Genomic DNA, 19,971 nt, shown 5'->3' with positions numbered 1-19,971 from the left:
CACAACTCAAGTAACATGTTGGTGAATATCGCACTTTTTTTCATACGTTTAACAGATATCCATTGCATGGCATCAGAGATCATATCAATTATTTAGCTTTCGATTTTTGAGCCTCTTGAAAAACAACATTAACATTGAATTCTCCTCTCTCTCTTTTTGGCGTCCTTATTGGGACAAAGCCTGCTTCTTAGCTTAGTGTTCTATGAGCACTTCCACAGTTTTTAACTGAGAGCTTCCTCTGCCAATGACCATTTTGCATGTGTATATCGTGTGGCAGGCACGAAGATACTCTATGCCCAAGGAAGTCAAAGAAATTTCCTTTACGAAAAGATCCTGGACCGACCGGGAATCGAACCCGTCACCCTCAGCATGGTCATGCTGAATACCCGTGCGTTTACCGCCTCGGCTATATGGGCCCTATCAACATTGAGTTATGAGCCGCTGTTTTGGATTTAAGTCCGAAAGTTTGGAAATTCTGGTCGCCATTTTCAGACTCCATACTTCTTCCCCATATCAGATGCACCCAAATTGAATGATTTTGGAGCCCAAAACTCCATTAAACAGCCGTCATTTTAAATTTTGAGACGCCATCTTGGATATCCTGGTCGCTATTTTTTTAGCTCCGGTTGTCTTCCCAATTCTAAAAATACCCATATTCTACGGTTTTAGAGTCTAAACCTCCATAAAACAGCCGCTATCTTGAAGTTTATGCCGCCATCTTGAATTTTGAGACGCTATCTTGGATATTTCGGTCGCCATCTTGGATATTTTAAGGTGAAGATATGACGAAGCCACAGCTCAAATTTTCAAGAGCACAAATCTGAAGAATCAAACGTCGGATTGCGCTGAACTGGTGCGCCGATTGGTTACCCGCTGGTGGTGACCAATCGATCAACTTTTCAGCGCAATACTACATTCGGTTCTTCAGATTTGTGCTCTTGAAAATTTGAGCTGTGGCTTCGTCATATCTTCACCTTAATCGTACTTTTTGGACACCAGACTTCTTCCCAATGCCAGATATACCCATACTGCATGGTTTTTTTTCTTTTTTTAAACTTAATTAAACAGAAGCCATCTTGAATTTTGAGCTGCCATCTTGGATTTTGGACTGCCATTTTGGACATTCTGGTTGTCATTTTTGGAGTCCAGACTTCTTCCTCATATTAAATATACCCACATTGCATCTAAAACTCCATTGAGCAGTCGCCATCTTGAATTTTGAGACGCCATCTTGGATTTTGTTCGTCATTTTTAAACTCCAGACATCTTTCCAATACCAAATATATACATATTGCATGATTTTAGAGCCTAAAACTCCATTAAAAAACCGCCATCTTGAATGTTGATCCGCCATTTAGAATATTCTGGTTGCCATTTTTGGACTTCGGACATCTTCATTATACCAAATACAGGCATACCTCGATAGTACGTACACCACCGCTTCGTTTAGTGTACGTACTATCGAAACGTACGTACTATCGAATCACAAATTTTAATTTCAAATTTCATTTTCAAACCAAAGAATGTTATTTCTAGAACGTCAGGATTGCCAAAAAATTACATGTTGCCTAAGGGTCCGTTTATTAATTACGTAATTTTGCTTGTTTAGGATCCTGTCTTTATTGGAAAAATCTTCTTGTGCTCTGGAGATGCTTCGTACAGGCATCTCGTCTCTGGGAACTTATATTGATTTTATTTGAACTATTTTTGAGAATCATCCAAACTGGTCTAGATATAATTAAATCGATCTAGATCAGTTATATCTTGTTATAGAAACATTATAGAATTATTTTCTCCTGCAATATTTATTGCCGTGATATTTTCAAAACCTTCTGAACATTGCTCCTTCTAGGACACCCCCAAGAGTTTATTTTTTTTTCGAGAAGGGATTCCTAGAGGTATTTCGGAGCTCTTGGAGGAATCCCGGAATTCTGGAAAAAAATTTTCAAGGAAAAATTATTTGATGAATTTTAGAAAGAATTCCTGTAGGAATCTCGGAATGAATTTCTGGAGGAATCTTAGAATTAATTCATGGAGAAATCCCGGAACGAAATTCCTGGAGGTATTCAGGAAGAAATTCCTGAAGAAATCCTGGAAGTCTCGAAAGTATTACAGAAGAAATTCTTGGTAATGTTTCGGAAGGAATCTCTGGAGAAATCTCTGAAAGAGACCTTGGAATCTCAACAGGAATCGTAGAAGAAACTCTGGAAGAATCCCTAAGGAATCCCAGAAAGAATTCCTGGAAAAATCTCGTAACCAACACTTAGAGGAATTTCGGAACTGAAAGAAACTTGAAACTTGAAGAAATCCCTAAAGCAAGCGAAAAAGCGGAATGACTTTCCCTGAATCCCACATTTCGGGTTCACCCAGAAACAATTGAATTGGTACAGCCTATAGGACAATGCAAGCCGCGGTTGCTAAAGAATGTTTTCCTAAGTTTTTCATGTTTTGTGGCCTTTTTGTTTACGTTCGGACTTCTAGAGATTTCTTCGAGAATTTCTCAAAAAGTCCCTGGAATCCTCCAGGAATTACATCCGAGATTCTCCGAACCAAGCTCCGAACAGTTTCTTTCGGGATGTCTCTGGATTTGTTTTTTTTGGGCATCCAGATGGTATTCCTGTTAATTCTAACAACTTCACCTAGAATTTCTCTTGGAGTTCTTTCGGAAATTGTATCAGAAATTCTTACCGAGATTCCTTCAAAAACTCCTTGCAACAATCCGTAAGGAATCCTTACTAAGTATTTATTCCTGGAATTTCATACGAGATTCTTTCCGGAGTATCTTCTGGCAATTCTTCGGGAATTTCTTCTAAAACCCTTCCAGAAATCCTACAATATCCCTGACAAGAGCTTCATTCAGTATTCCTCTAAAAGCTTCTCCGAGATCCCTCCAGGAACTTCTCCTGGTTTTTTTTTCGGGAGATACTTCTGATTTAAGTATTCCTTCTGGGATTCCTACAATAATTTTACCAGGTAAACTTTCTGGGATTTTTTCAGGATTCTTTCAGAAATTCCTTCCGGGATTCCTCCGTGAATTTCTTCTGGATGACTGTCAGGAATTACTTTTCAGGAACTTCTTCCGGGATTCCTCTTAGAGCTTCTTCTAGGAATTCTTTCAGAAACGGATTCCGGTATTTCTTCGAGAACTTTTTCCAGGAATCATCTAGGGACTCTTTTTTGGTTTCTACCAAGAGCTCCGTCAGGAATTCTTGCAGACGCTTCTGGAATTCTTTCAGATGTTTGTAATGGAAATCCTTCTGGAATTCATTATGGATTTTTTAGAGTATTTTGTTTTTGGTAATCCTCAGGAGTTTCTGTAGGACTTTTTTGAATAAACAATAAGCAACTTAGTTATAGCTCCCTCCTAGAGGAATTATAGAATAAGTTTGTGGAGAAACCACAGAAGGAATACCTGGAAGAGCTTCAGGAAAAATTACTAAGGTAGAAGGAGTAATGCTGAAGGAATCTCGAAATTAATTTCTACAGAAATCCAGGAGTCTCTGGAAGAATCGCGGGAAACTTCTTGGAACAATCCTGGCAAGAGTTTTTGACGGAACCCCAGGTGGAACCTCTTAAGGAATCTCAGAAAAAAAACTCCTGGGAAAACTCCAGAGGGAACTTCTAAAGGAATCCTAAATAAACTTTCGGAAGAATTTTATTAAGAGCTTACGGAATCCCAGAAGAACGCTCTGGAACAAATTTGTGGACAAACCACGAGGGGAGTCCCGGATGGAATTCTTGTGGAATCCCAGAAGGAACTCCATGAGGTGAGCCACCATCAAGTTATAAAACAGCACACGCACGTATACCCCCAAATCCAACCACTCATGATAAGCTGGCGTGTTTTTTTTAATGCGAGAGCTGACGATTTTTTTAAGTCCGAATCGTTAACAAAAAGCCACGAAACGTCAAAAACTATGAACATTTTCCTTAGCAACCGCGGCATGCAGTGCCCTACGGCACTCAAAGTTGTTTAAATTTCCGAACTCATGGAAAACTGTCAAATATTGTATACGTATCGTACAAAAACATTAATTGTAGGAAAACGAAAAACAATAACAAGTAAGTGAACTGAAATCAATGGTTTGGATAAGTAACTTAATGGGTTTGATTCATGTTTTGGAGAGCAATCTTCGCCGAGAAATTTAGTTTTTTTTATTACGACACAAAATAGAACCATCATGTGCCTTTTTATTTTATTACAACGTTCTATTGGTGAAGAAAGCGTTCAGTTAATAACTGTGCAAGTGCTTATTGATCACTAAGCTGAGAAGCAGTCCTCCCCAGCTGGGATGTAACGCCAGAATGATGATGCCAGATATTATGACTGGCAGAAAATATCTATGTAAAGCGAAGAATACTGCAATCATTACATCAAACGTATTCGTTCATGTCTTCCATTTCGCTACATTTTAAAACTGCTTATAGGTTCCCAAACTTTTGAGGTGCGCGACCCCCTTTTGTCAGTTGACGTGCTTTCGGCGACCCACCATAGAAATTCCCTCATTTGTTGTCTGTTACAATCAGGCCCGGATTAAGGATTGTGGAGTAGGCCTGTCCAGCTTTTCAAAAATGTTCTCTGATTCTCAAGTCCACCCCCATATTTTGATTGGCATCCTAAAAGAAGTAACTGGTCCAAATTTCAGCCAAATCCATTAAAATTAAGAGGTGCATCAAATCAATTTTGTGTTTTTCGACTATTTTTGAACTTCAAAAAATTATAACTACACTAAAACATGTCAAAACTTAATTCTTTCGGCAGAAATTGAAAGCTATACTTGTTTGCTACAACTTCTCCGAACAACGTGTGCCAATAAAATTGAAGGAAACATGTGTAATTATCACATTTGTAATCAGAAAAACCTTAAAAAGTTGAGTTTTTGATAGATTTTGTTCTGGAATACCCTAATATACGTAATAAGATGGATTTTTCAAAACGGCATCATATTCTCCAATGTTTTTTTGGTTATTTGCTTCTTTGGCACCAATGCTGTAGGAGTTGCGCAAAAATTACTAAAATTCGTGAAAGTCAAATGTGGCCTGAAAACTAGCTTTTCGGGTGCAATCACGCTTTGGCGCGTGGCATCGCGTCAGCACTGATATTATAGCCAACACCTGTCATCGCGCTTGTTTGTTATCACCCGTGGTAGGGGGTAGCCAAGGCAAACTACTAGGAAGCAAAGCTACTACGTTCAGTACACTTTCGCGCCACAACGTGATTGCCTCCAAAAAGCTAGTTTTTAGGCCACATTTGACTTTCACGAATTTTAGTAATTTTTGCTCAACTCCTACAGCATTGGTGTCAAAGAAGCAAATAACCAAAAAACATTGGAGAATATGATGCCGTTTTGAAAAATCCAACTTATTAAGTATATTAGGGTGTTCCAGAACGAAATCTATCAAAAAATCAACTTTTTAAGGTTTTTCTGATTACAAATGTGATAATTACACATGTTTCCTTCAATTTTATTGGCACACGTTGTTCGGAGAAGTTGTAGCAAACAAGTATAGCTTTCAATTTCTGCCGAAAGAATTAAGTTTTGACATGTTTTAGAGTAGTTATGATTTTTTGAAGTTCAAAAATAGTTGAAAAACACAAAATTGATTTGATGCACCTCTTATTTTCAACGGATTTGGCTGAAATTTTGACCAGTTACTTCTTTTAGGATGCCAATCAAAATATGGGGGTGGACTTGAGAATCAGATAACATTTTTGAAAAGCTGGACAGGCCTATTGTGGAGGCCCAGGGCCCGAGCGGATGTGGAGGACCCTCGGAGAGATGACCTTTTTTCCAATAGAGGTAATAAACTATAGAGGAAGAATGTCGCTGGCGTCGCTGCCGAAACATCTCTTGCTGGCGGAGATAGGCCGGGCTATAAGTGTCAAAGCGAAAAAGTATGCAGTTTGACAGATAGATACCCGACATGTTTGCGAGCGAAAACAAAGGGAACAGCAGCGACATTCGTCATCTATAGTTTATTAACTCTATTTTTTTTCCTCACTTTCGAACAGTACTAAAAGGTTTTTGTGGGGGCCCTAAAATGTGCGGGCCCGGGCCTCACCGCCCCCCCCCCCCTTACATCCGGCCCTGATTACAGTAAATTATTCGACTGACTCTCGCGACCCGCTGGATGAAGGCCGGCGACCCCCCTTGGGGGTCGTAACCCACAGTTTGGGAAACCATGACTGAAAATCCGTGTTATAGGAGTCTGCATAACACAAATTCATAGTATCGGAGTCTCTGCTATACGTCTACTAATGATTCGAACCCATTTTTGTAGATTAAAAATTAAATAAATTTTGGTGTACGTACTATCGAGGCAAAATGTACGTACTATCGAGGGTACGTACTATCGAGGGTACGTACTAACGAGGGTACGTACTATCGAGGTACGCCTGTATGTATATGTATACCCATTGTTGTCAGCGCGCAATTCCACTGGACTGGCAACGCTTATCCATATACTACCACACGAATAAACAGCACTACCTTCGATAGTAGGTAGACACAGAGAACTGGCAGGGAGATGCGGGAAGATGATAAGGCATAATTGATGAAATGTTATTGCTATTGCGGCCTAAACGAACACACTATTTTTGCTAAAATTTGTTTCTCTAAAAACTGCATGAAATGTTAGTGAATTCTTAATCTAGTGTTAGTCAAAGTTAAAACCTAAATACCTATCATTCGTTAGTACGGTAAGAGTGAACTATTATGAATTGAACATGCAAATTTCTTACTTGGTTCTTACTTACTAAATTAGCTTAACCTACACGAACCACTCCCGATTGATTACGGATTAAATTGATCCCTAATTACACGAATAATTAGTTGGTGAGTAACTACTGCAGATTAAATTATATGTACAATTAGATTAGGCATGCTGTGAACAAGATTGATCTGTAAAATCCATAAAACACCTTTAGGTATCCCATGCAACATTTACCGTCAGAGCATCAATTGCCGTCTGACTCCGAGCGAATAGTAAACGTGAGTAGAAGTCTTGTATACTTATGTAAACATGGAAAAATTCAGTTAAATCGTATATTCTATTTACCCAGGAATTTTATAATCCACCTTGGATTCGAATAAACGGATTATAAAAACGGAATCTGCTCTTTGTTGTATGGTGAGTCAACACCCATATTGCATTGCATTGAATTTGGAGCCGCCATCTTGAATATTAGGCTGCTATCTTGAATTTTAGGTCGACATCGTGGAATTTCTTGTCTCCAGTGTTCATTTTCGCAGAAAATTCGTCAACCATACTAAAGGTTACAAAAATCGCCGCAGTTTGATGTGTCGCATGATGGGGCTTGGTTCAGTTTAATATACGGCCAGTTCCACCATTGCTGGTCCGGATCACTGAAATGGCCATAACTCTGGAACGCCTGGACCGATTCGAACTATTTTTAATAGCAAACAATGCGGAAAAATTCCGGTTCGATTCGAGCTATAATCCGAAAAATCGGGCAATGAGCCAATGGCTTAAATTGAGTGAACTTTTTTTGCACACAGACATGTATACATACACACATACATACTCACATACAGACATCATCTCAATTCGTCGAACTTTTGAGTGAACATGATATGTTCACTTTTTGAGTGAACATATAACCTTTCAGTAAACTTCGGTGTACGAGAAAGGCAAAAATGTGCAAGAAATCAAAACTAAATTTTAAGAAATGAAATTTAGTACAGGTCGGACTCAATTATCCGGAGTCAAGTACCCACACATATATCTGGGGAACAGAATGTTGTATAAAGCTTAAATTTTGATATTTTGTCAAACCAACTTTGATTGAAAACTGATTAAAATTTCAGCTTTGTAATCCATTCCGTTCCCCAGATATATGTTTGGAGAGGTTCAGAAGGTTCAGAAGTTCAGAATATCCTAACCACAGGACCAAACATAGCTGTTGACTTGGCTCAAAATAGCAGCTGAAATTCAGGGGATGAAATTCAGATTCGAACACATGTCACGTCAAAACCGTAACAACAATAGTTTGTCGATTATTTTTACACTCGTATAAAAAATAACTGCAATTATCGTATTCCAATTATTTCATCAAGTATTTCTTTTCAAGTATTCCTCGAAGCGTTTTTGCGGGAATTTCTTCAGGACAAAGTAAATACGGTAAGTTGCCTTCGGGGATATTTTTTTACGATTTATCTAGCAGTTACTTCAAACACTTATACAAAAAATCCTATGAGATTAACTTCAGAACTTTTTTTCAGGGATTGCTTCAGAAATTCTTCTAAGCATTGATTTAGGAATAGTTACAATGATTCCTCAGGAACTCCTCCAAGCATTTCTTCGGCAACTTTTCAAGAAACCCTTCAGGAATTCCTTCAAGATTTTTTTTTGGAATTTCTTCCAGCATTCGTTCAGGATATCTCTTCGGATTCCTTCAGAAAGTTCTTCAAGGATTATGCCATGAATTTCTCCAAGGATTCCTTAAGATGTTTTTCCAAGAAGGAATCTTGCAGGAGCTTCTCATGAAAAATATCTTTCATGAGTTTCTGAGATCATGCTTGGAGCCACACCTGAATGGATCATTGGGAGATTTTCTAAGGGAAATTTAAAAGAATTTCCGAAGGAATCCTTGTAGTAATGCTTGCAGGAATTTTTGGGGGTATTTCTAAAGGAATCTTTGAAGAATCGTCTAGATGAATTCGGAAAGAATCTTTGGGTTGATTTTTGAGGTATTTTTGATAACTTGTTTGAATAATTTCTACAGTACTATAAAGTAGTGCTAGAAGTACTGGGAGTAAGTTGAGGATTTGTGTAAAGGTTTGCTGAAGACATTTTGAAAGCAAAGGGATTCTGGAATAGCTAATGTTGAAATGCCTTTATGATTTCTCAAAGTAATCAATGGTGGAAGCCCCATAGAATTCCTTTCAAATTCTTTGAAGCAAATAAAAAAAATCTTCATAAGAATTCCTATATATTTCCTTGGAGGAATTTCTGTAGGAGGCCTTGGGGGTAATTTCTGTAGAACCACCTGAGAAATTTTTGCAGGAATCCTTTGGGGATGCATGTGTTCACTCTTGTAGGGTTATCTGAAAGAAAATTGTGAGAAATCCCTGAATGAATCTTTTTAACGTAGCTTGAAAAAAAAATCCTTCGAGAGAAAGATTAACTGGACTTTTTTAAAGGATTCCTGAACGAATTGTGGAAGAGGACTTGGAAAAATCTCATAAGGAATCTTTGAACGATTTCCTACAGCACTTATTGGATGAATTTCTAAAGAAATCTCTGCAGGTAGGGTAATTTTCCAATTATTGCACGGCTAAAAATTCGCCAATTATTGCACACCTCTTAAGAATAACATGGAGCGGACCTGGTTGGATGGTTAGAACACGTGACTATCACGCCGAGGACCTGGGATCGAATCCCACTCCCGACAAACTCACAAAATGTGAGTTCTTCCTTCGGAAGGGAAGTAAAGCGTTCGGGACCCACGATGAACTAGCCCAGGGCTAAAAATATCGTTAACACAGATAAAAAAAAAATGAAAAATTACCCTATAATCAAAGAAATGCTTGAACAAATTTGTAAGAAATCCTGTAACAAAGACCGTTTGATGCATCGCAAAAGAAATTCTTGAAAAAAAAAATATAAAAAAAATCCTCAAGGAATTCCTAAAGGATTCGTCTGGAAAACGGCTGAAGTGACTATGTGGGGTAGCCCCAAAAGAAACCTTTGCAGGAGTTTCTAACAAAATCCTTGAAGAAATTCTGAAAGAATATTTGGATTACTTCCAAGAGATTTTTTGAAGAAATATTTAAAAAATCCGTGGAAAAATTCCCGCAGGAATTCTTGAAGCGCTTCCTGAAGAATTCCCGATGGAAATCTTGACCTTGCAAAGGAATGAAGCGCTTTTTGTTTTGTTTCTAATGTTTGTATTTTTGTTAGAAGTGAGCACGAATGATAACAAAATTGCATAATCAATCGGTACCGCAATGGTTTTGTTTTCGAATAGGATGAATTTGGGATTGTAAGATGACTAAGGTCATGTTGACCCTACCAGGTATTCTCAGAGATCTTTTTAAATTATTTTTTGGAGGAATTTCTAGGGGAATCATTAGTAAATCCTGGTGAAATTCTTGACTGTGATGCATGATGGAAACTTTAAACTTTTAAGAAGTCTTATCAAAAATCGCAATAGGAATTTTTAGAAGAGCAATTTGAGAATTTGAGAATTTGCTGTAAGAGAAAACGGCAATGAGAATCCTTGGATTTTTTTTTAAATTTTTATCCAATGAATTATTTGGAAATTTCTTGGAGGAATTCTAGAATGAATCAATTAGTAAAACCTTAGAGAAACTCCTTCAAGAATCCTTTCAGAAATTTTTCGAAAAAAAGCATTGCAGTAATTTTTGAAGGAATCCTTGGAGGAATTTCTGAAAGAAACCTTAGAAAAAAATCTTTAGAAATCCCTAAAAGAACGCCAAGATGCTAAGATGCTTGAGCAAATGCTAAGGTTATTTCTTGGAGAGATCTCTGTAAGGGCATTGTGAGAGAATAATTGAGAAATCCATGAAGAATCTATGCAGAAATTTTATTGCTGTGTGCGTTCAAGATGCAAACGGTGCCCAAATGCGCTTCAAACGCGGTAACACATGTTACCAAAGCAATGTAGCAACCATAGCCAAAATCACCTCCAACCTAGGATTCGAAGGCTCCCACTGACATCGGGTTACTTGTTAGAAAATCTTACCGCATTTGGTGGTTCCGCATTTGATATTTGCATTTTGAATGTACACAGCAATACCCGAGCAGGAGAAAATAGCTGAAGAATACCTTACTCAGGTATGGAAAACCGAATACCTACAACCTGAATGAGGTATTAAGTAGCCCTGCATAAGAGGTAAAATACCTAAAATAATAACTGGTGTGTATTCTGTGCATAACGCATGAATAATGACTTCAGGTATGGCAATACCTTAATAATAATCGACTATTTTTCCATATAAATAGCTATTTTTCCATAATTGAATAATACCTCAAGCAGTCCTCAACACCAAACCAATACTTCGTTGAGGTATTTTATCAATATCTACAAAATACCAAAATAAGTTATTTTCAATACCTGGATAACCAATCAATACCTTGTCTTGGTATGATACCTGACTTCGGTATGCTCCAATTATGTGTCAGTAATTCATTCCTGCTCAGGTATAAGGACTTCCATTCCTCTGGCACAATTCCGATGTAATTTTTTGAAAGATTCTTTGGTTCCGAAGGAATCATTGGAGAGTTATTTGTAGTAGTTTTTTTCGAGAACTTCTTAAGAGTGGCCTTCCAGACAAATCCTCAGAGATATAATTGATAGGACTTGGTGGACTTCCTGAACAAATGATACAATAAATACTTAATAAAGCCTTTGAAAGAATCTTTTGAAGTTCTCTGAAGTACTTGTGAAAACATTTTGGGAGGTTTAAATGTATAGATTTATCATTGAAAAACATGCACATCTGTAATTTTCACGGGGGTTCACAAATTTGGTTCTGCACCGGGCTTCCAAATTCCTAGCTACGCCACTGGAAACCATTAAAAATAGTTTTTGATCCACAAAATTGCTTCTAATTGTTTTTTTTTCAGTCTAAGAACAAGTCCTTTTCCTCATCAACCGAAACACAAGCTTCAAGTATTAGTCTGAGCTGTGCAATAAATTCCACTAGAAAAGCCCAGTAAATGCCAAACCTCACCGCTTCAAAAAGCAATAAATAAAACCCTTGGTGAATGGGCGAATATCTCTCGGCGAACACCCACGCACAACGGCAGCAGTCACTAGCAGTCAAGACACTTCATCGCTGCGTAACGAATACCTACAGAGGTATACCGTTCCGAAGTTTGCGCCATAGAGAGTCCGCCGTTTAATACCGCATGATGATGGTGCGGAAGCTTTGTTTACTTTCGTTTCCAATCCAGAGAGTGCAATGCAACTAAACTTGGTCCATGCAACAGACTACTCGCACTGCGTGTACCTACCATACCATGGGAAGAGATTTAGCCGGCGGAACATTTAGGTTCCAACAACAAGTGTGCTTAAATAGCTGAGTTGTATCATGGGGCTCTTGTCTGGCTGACCGGCCGGCCTCGGTACCTACCTACTATATATCTATAAAGAAAACTAATTGCATTTTGTCCTGTTGCCAAGTGCCTGTGGCAGCTTTGCTCATCTCGATGTGCATTGGGGGGTAGCGCATTTCATGCTACCATAGAAAATGGAGATATGTAGTATTTTCGAGAGAAGCTTACAGGGGTCTCAAAGAAGGTTTCACAACGAGTTTCAAGATGGTTCAAGGGGAGAGGGTCTAAATTTCACGAAAAGGGAAGTTTACGGTTTCTAAGGAAGTCAAAAGCATTTCAAGGCGTTTTAGGGGGAGTTTTACGAAAAGGTTTCAGGGGTCTTAGAGAAGCTTCAATTCGTTTCAGAGGGGTTTAAAGAGATTAAGTGACTTCAGGAGACTTCAAGAGAAATTTATGAGGGTTTCAGAAGAGTTTCAAGGTATTTCAGGAGAATGGATATCAAGGGGGTTCAAAAGATATTAGAGTGTATCATGACATTTCAGGGAAGCTTCGGGAGGTTTCAGTTGGCTTAAAGAGGGATATTTAAGATAAGTTTCCAGGGGTCTCTAAGGGGGAGGTAGGCGTTTTAGAGTGACATTGATAAAACATATATGAGCCAATGGGGCTGCAAAACAGCGAGTCTAGTAGGAGAGCTTCCAACATAGCTCTGATCCTCACAAGTTCCTACCTCATTCTTCCATGGGTCAGGTGATGACAAAATCCACCAGCTGAGAGTTGTGTGCTTAGCTGATAGTGCAGCCTGCGCACTGTTGGTCTTTTGACTTCATCTGTAGACAGCGTCTATTCACCAATGAAGTGCGGCTCAAACGGCGTATGTTCTGGCATCCAGCGGCTGAGTATGAAATGCTGTATCTTGTCAGCTATACCTAGGAAGACAGCACCTTCAATGCGATATAGGCAGCTCGGACCCGGGAAGGTAGCCTACTGAATACCTTAAAACACGAAGAAAAGCAATAGTAGAGTAATCGGATTGATTTAACGGCAACAGACCCGGCAACAGACCCGGCAACGAATTAAGGACAACGATTGGAAGGTCGGATCTTGGAACTTGAGAACTTTGAACGAACCCGCACGTGTTGGGCTTCTGGGCCCTGGCTCGTGGACTGCAGAATGTCGGCGTTAATGTGGCTGGAGCAAATCTGAGTTCGGTTTCGGATTTAGCGGCCCGAAATCCGTCGGAGACACATACATAATTTTGATCTTGAGACAGACCATTAGTTAATTTTTGTATCGCTGTAATATCTGACCATTTTTTGCGATTGCACGGACCAAAGGGTTAAGGCAGTGTTAATATGATAAAGATATCTTAATAGAGTTTAAATAAATGTATACTTTTTAAATGAAGGTTCAAGTTATTGTTAAACTATGTTACCCAAACTTTTCGGAGACATTATTTTTTACTTCTTTGCATGATTATAATTTTTGAAACTCATTACCTAAACTGTAAGATTAAAAATCTTATATATTGTATACTATTTTTCAAGTACAAAAATAATGCGCAAAAATCCTAATCCATATTTATATCACATCAATATGCAGGAAAACAGTGCTCTGATTAGTTATTAATTTATTAAGGTGCTCACTTGCTCAATGTGGTCGCAAAATCCCTCTTTCCCACAATGCATCGCGTTTTATTTTTCAATTTTAGAGGAGGGCTTTCACTTTTATTTGCAATTACTAGCTTTGCTGCCAGCAAAACGCTCGACTGCCCGTTAAGTAGCTAGACGCAATAAATATGCATCGAACAGGTCGTACAGTACACACATCCTCCCCGCATTATTGACTTGCCTCGAAGGCAGATGCAGAATGCTTTACGAATTATGTGCATCATAATGCAATCAGGTGCAGCTAAAAAATATAACCCAAGGGCCACAGAAATGCGATCCGGCGCGAAACATCTGGCACTAAATTGCAGCTTGCATCACAGATTTTGTCCTACATATCAGTGTGTAAGTGTGCAGCATCGGCAGCAGCATCATGGGTGCAAGTGCTTCTCTGATAAAATGCTGCCCGCATCAGACTCTTTTCTCCTCTCGCACAGATTCCGAATTCGATGTTTTAAATTTGTGCAATTTAATATCGCAACCTCTACTGACAAGCGCGCTCTGGGCGAGGAACCAACACAAAGCGAAGTGCTTTCCTTGAATTCTTGAGATGTGGTCGAGTCGGCTGCAAGCAGCCATACACCAACGCTCTGTTGCACATTCACATCGAAAGTGCATGGTCCTCTCGGAGAGTGGCAAAGGTTGACTCCCTGTGTCAGAGGTTTTCAAGAACGGTGACTGACGAGAACACTTTTGAAATGCTGGTTTGTGGTGGATGTTGTTCAGGCGCCTAGTGCTCCACGAAGTAAGTTTTGAAAATCTATGGCTAATTCTATTTTGACCTTATGAATGCACGTGAGAGAGCACTAGGAGGTTATGCCTAGAGGACCGCCGCCGCCGCCCATGCTAGGAGCTGAATGCATTTGAAGTTGGTGGTCATTCAAGTGTTGGTGATGTTCTGTAGTAGAAGCGTGGTCTACACCGTACGAAGAATACCGTCAAGGAAAATGAAGCAAGGGAAGTGTGTAAGACGAAAGGGGGTGGTTTATGTTGTTACGTTTTGGTTAATGGACATACATCTATCACAGTTACACGGAGGAAATAGATCGGAACCCTGAATTTAATATTTCACACGTTTGTAGTATATGAATACGCTATATGAATACGCTGTCTTGGATGTTTATAAGGTTACGGCTTTCAGTCTTTGGAAGAATAACTCGAACACGAGTTCCTAAGATTTCTACCAACGTTTGTAACGTAGTTACAAAAGGTCAACAAAAATATAATTTTTATCCAAACCTAATCGCCAAGTAAGATATTTTTTAATTTCAAAACATGGGACCAGCGAGGGTTATCGATTACCTTTTAGTAACTCGAGAGCCCCTGGTGGTGGGATTTAGAACCACCAATTTAAACCTATCCTGCAGCAAACTTACTGGGAGGATCTCATCACTAAAACTAATGACGATTAGCCTCATCAGTTCATACGAGAACTGAAATGTTGTTTTTGCCAAAAAATACAATAGATGACTATTGAAAAGAGGGCGTCGCGTAGGTCTAGCATTGTTAAGTCATCCGATGATCTAGCATTCTCAAATCGATCGGTGAGCAAGTTAGATGTGACCAAACAGTTAATAGAAAAAAGTGTAATCTACTCCATAGTGATTGAAGATCGAACGAAAGTTTGTGTAAGCATATAGTGTAAACCTGAAAACAGAAATCAATTGAACATACATTATTATTACAGTTTTTGAGAGCATAACGTGGAATTTTAAAAATCTGAAGTAGGCCCTGTTGCGAAAAGTTTTTAGTAAGACGTTGTGAGTAACCTAGAACAATATGTGAAGGAGTAGAAAATTATTGAATTCGTTCTTATTTTTCAACAATTCTCGCAGATAGAAAAACCTTTGAAATAAGCGTGAAAACTGAAAAACTGTAGTATCGAATACTCCCACGAGGCACAGGTAATGAGTGATTACGAGGTTATTGTGACTGTGTTGTTGTGTTAATGCGAACGTTTGTTATGTTTTCTCCTTGAAGGACACTGCTATTTTTCAAGCGAAGGTGCTAGTGTAGGGTGTAGGGGATAGCGACCAGCCACGCTGTCTCTAGGGACGAGTCAGAAGCTCGGCGACTTGTAGGCTCGCCTCGTCGTCCGCGCCAGTATTCGACCCTCGCGCACCCTGGGCCGAAGGAATCCACGCCTTCCGGAGGAATTCGGACGCCACTAACCGAATATCGCTCCATCGGTCTCGAAGGGAGATTCACACCACGTGAGCGCATTGGCACCGCCCATCACCACCCCGCTTGTCGAACCCCATCGATCGGTGCTAGCAACACGAGAACGGCTCGTAGCCACGAGTGATAAGCACGGATGGTGGTGTGATAGCCCGTCATCGTAGTTCGACTGACAGCATCCCCGGTCGAGCGATCGGACTGCTCGAATTACTTCGCTAGCCGAGAGCCGAACCCTCTCCGACCCGGCATCGCGAGTGAGCAGAGAGACGGTACCGCGCACGGTGTCACGTGTACGGATCGACCGGTAGTCCACCGGAGTGACGGCGACATCGCAAGGATACAGCCAGGACCCTCACGGCTGCAAGCAGGTCAGATCGTTTTGGTTTTTTTTTTGTATATGATAATCGTTCGCATTGAACACCCCTAGACCCATTTTTGGTCGAAGAAGCGTGCACGCATTAGGGAATAAGAGATTACTAGAGTGTAAGATTTTATTGCCCCCTACCTCATTATAAGATGTTTTTACCCTGAATAGATTTAGAACCGTTTTATGGCACATACTAGTAAATTAATCGAAAGAGGAGAGAAAACTTGATCATTGGTTCAGTTGGTTTTCGTCAGAGACTTGCCCCATCGTTCGTTGGTTCTGGGTATGCGATTTGAACAGTTAACTGTTTCACGGTAGGTTCGGAATTGATCTTAACTTGTGACAAGGACTCGCCTTGAGGAGTCTGGCCGGGATACTCAAGCTGATCCACATGCAAGCCGATTGGAAGTGCTTGCTTGGCGCTTAAGTGGATGCAGTTGATACCAATCTGACCTCGTAACACAAAACCGTTACACGTTTAGGTCACATTTATTGTGACTTTCTCAAGGAATTAACACTCCGTTCTATCGTGATATGAGCCCACTGTATAAGCATTACTTTTTACGCAGGTGGCGGCGTTCCGTTGTAGTGAAAATCCGAATATGATCTGGATCGTAGAACTACGACGCAGTTCCCTGTTTTTGGCGCTTGGCAGTGCATCGTTGGCCAAAACTGGTAAAAATGCTATTTTGGGACGCCATATCTTCGCTACACAAAACATACCAGTTTTGCTTGGTTTTAGAGACTAAAACTCCTTGAAATTTTCGCTATTTCAAATTTTAGGTCGCAATATTACATTCTATGGTCACCATTTCGGGCTCCACATATCTTTACCATACAAAACATACCCGTGAACAACCACCATATTGAATTTTGGGCTGTTATTTTGGATTTTAAGCCACCATCTTGAATTCTCTAGTCACCAATCTTACAGTACGAACAATATTCGTTCAAGATAACAACAAATTACGTGAATTATGATGAAGTGTCGCATTATATACATCTCGTAATATATCGTAAAAATCGCAGGACGCTCAATATATTTTTTAACGGCTGAACTGTGAGTACGACTGAACCTAGATCTATCTGTAATTTGCTTGTTTACAGACCAGTTTCGCGAAGAGGTCAAATCAACTGACGATAATGCAGGTTACAGAACTAAACCTGAACCACTGCGGAGCGGCACAACAGTTACTGTGGCAGTCAGTCTTGGACCCTAGGATAGACATCGCGCTACTATCGGACCCATACCGCATCTCTCCCGATAACGGGAACTGTCTGCCCGAAGTAACTGATGCTGCGCGCCTAATAAAATTAATGAATTGTTCCAGACCACAAGCGCGTCCGAAAGGAGTTCATCTGCCAGCCGAAGCGCTTGCAAAACCCGTCAGCCGTATTTCTTCACCACCGTTCCACCAGTCATCGTCACCTCACAAATGAATTTAATATAATTTTCTATAATTGAATTATAATAACTTATGCACTTCCTTCAAAGAGATATCATTCTCACTGCAAGTGCCATTTTAATGTATTTTTTTTGCAATTTCTCATCGAAATAGGCTGCTTTACCTCACGAAAATCTGCCAGGAAAAGACCTACTTTCCCACACCAAATTAGCAGTGCTGTAATGACTAATTACAGTACTGATTTGCGTTGCGTAATGAACGATTACAGCATTGTTTTTAGTTTTAATCAACTTCTTGATGCTTTCTGGACGCAGATTTGAAAAACTGTGACAACTGCACAGCATAACCTGCTATGATCAGACTTCTTTAGACATGACTATGAACATCAGTGTGCAGTTTGATGAAAAAGTTTTGTTAAAAACTATCCTCAAGTGGTAATTTATGAAATGAGCATGAGCATGTGCATAGATGACCGTACAATTCGTAGTTGCTACTCCGTGATTGACCAGAACAATCGAAATTGCACAAGGAACGAACAAACGGAGCTCAATGTGCACAGTTCGAGAATTCCAAATGTTATTAGTCAATAACGGCGCCGGCCACGTCCTTACGGTCATTGAGGAAGGGAAGGAATATTAGTGTGACGTACGTGTCTACTAGAGTCCGAGATCACCTCATCTTCTCCACAACTGTCACGGAAAGGAGTTTTTGTTAGTGGGGAGGGGGAGAGTCACATGATTTGGATTCACTTTGGTAAGTGACGTGATTCATGCAACCTTTGAGTTAAAACATTTATTTATTTTGACTAAAATATTACAAAATGTCGATTCCGAAGATGACGAACCATTCAAATTTTTGTGTACATGCAAAAATGAAGAAAAATATTTATTACCAACTATTTGGAACTAGCGTTGACACATGACGTAACAAACTTTTCAATATTTGTTAGATAAATACACAAAAACCAGAGCCGAATTTTATACATCCTTTAGCATTAATTATTATGATAAAATTGAACGAGCTCACCAATAAACATCCTTCGAGTGTCCAGTGCGTATGTGCTGCAACATCTTCCACTAACTGGCCTCTTTGCCGAAATCACACTGTACCGCTAAAACTACACACGGGTGCGACGATGTGCACATTCAAATTGACGACGACGACGCAGCCGATCCGAATGAAAAAGCGGCACTTCCACTTTGCCTCCAAAAACACACTAAACCGCCCCGTACGAAGATGAGCACAGTCAAATAGACGACGACGTGCACGCGGACGATCCAAATGAAAAAAGCGACCTATTCACTTTGCCTCCAAAAGCACACTCAAGTGGTAATTTATGAAATTGCAAAAAAAAAAAACGTTGTACGCAACTCGGTGCAGAACTCGATTTTTACAGCACTCGGCAAACCTCGTTGTAAAAATCTTCATTCTGTACCTTGTTGAGCAAACTACTATTTGAAAAGAAGAGGAGGCTTTCCCAAGCAACACGACTTGTTTCAAAGCTAGTATCAGCAACATCAGTGCAATTTATTCACTGTTTGTATTAAGGACAACAGAACATAATTGCTTCTCCATTGAAACGCAAAAAACGCAAATTCTAAATCGTTATGCAACTTGAGCTAGTGGGATTGATAAAAAAAGAACAAAAAAATGTCCAGACTCGAACCATGAACACCAGGAGTATTAACCACTCACCTAACATACTACACCAGAAACTCTGTGAGAGATTTGCTGCTAAACGCACCATAAAAGCTACTGAAGTTACGCGTTACTTCATTGTATCTTCGTTGTCACAACTTAGAAAAGCTGTCAAAATGAAAAGACGCGCAAGTTTTCCGTAACACATTTGGAACCTAATCTGAACAAACAAACCACAGTAAGATGTTCCATGTGTGTTACATAGCACATTTAATGCAAGCTGACTGTATTGTCTTTTGTGAGGAATATGTTAGCTCCGCCTCCATAAATCGATGTCAAATACGATGTTTGACTGACAAGATTGAAGTTGCGTGTGCTTTTATTGCAACTCTTTTAGACCAAAGCATAGAAAGCCTCATTTTGGATGATTATGCAGGTGCTGCTTGGGTTATGCCTCTGGGAGAAGGGATTCAAATGGACATCTCACTCCCAGAGGCTTATTCCTAATAAAGAAGATAAAGAAGAAAAAAAATGGGCAGTGGATAAGACCAAGCTAGCGGCGATCTGTACAACCGGTCGTTTTCCGGTGGAGGAAATAATTTTCACGTTGCACGAGATATTTGCAATAGCGAAGATCAACGGGTTATACTCCTGCAGTTGTTATGCTCCTCCC

General features: G+C 39.7%; 1 long non-coding RNA gene across 1 annotated transcript; it reads left to right on the top strand.

Moving 5' to 3' along the window:
• The first annotated feature begins 1,253 nt into the window (after positions 1–1,253).
• On the top strand, positions 1,254–12,313 carry LOC115266951 (uncharacterized). The gene is made up of 4 exons (XR_009998936.1): positions 1,254–6,700; positions 6,766–6,836; positions 6,929–6,992; positions 7,064–12,313. It is a non-coding gene; the product is annotated as an uncharacterized LOC115266951 (long non-coding RNA).
• The last annotated feature ends 7,658 nt before the right edge of the window (positions 12,314–19,971 follow it).

This window comes from Aedes albopictus, chromosome 3 (genome assembly GCF_035046485.1).
Source record: "Aedes albopictus strain Foshan chromosome 3, AalbF5, whole genome shotgun sequence".
In the NCBI taxonomy this organism is placed as follows: domain Eukaryota; kingdom Metazoa; phylum Arthropoda; class Insecta; order Diptera; family Culicidae; genus Aedes; species Aedes albopictus.
The sequence above is the reverse complement of the archived record's forward strand: the minus strand, read 5'-3'. Positions and strand labels throughout refer to the sequence as shown.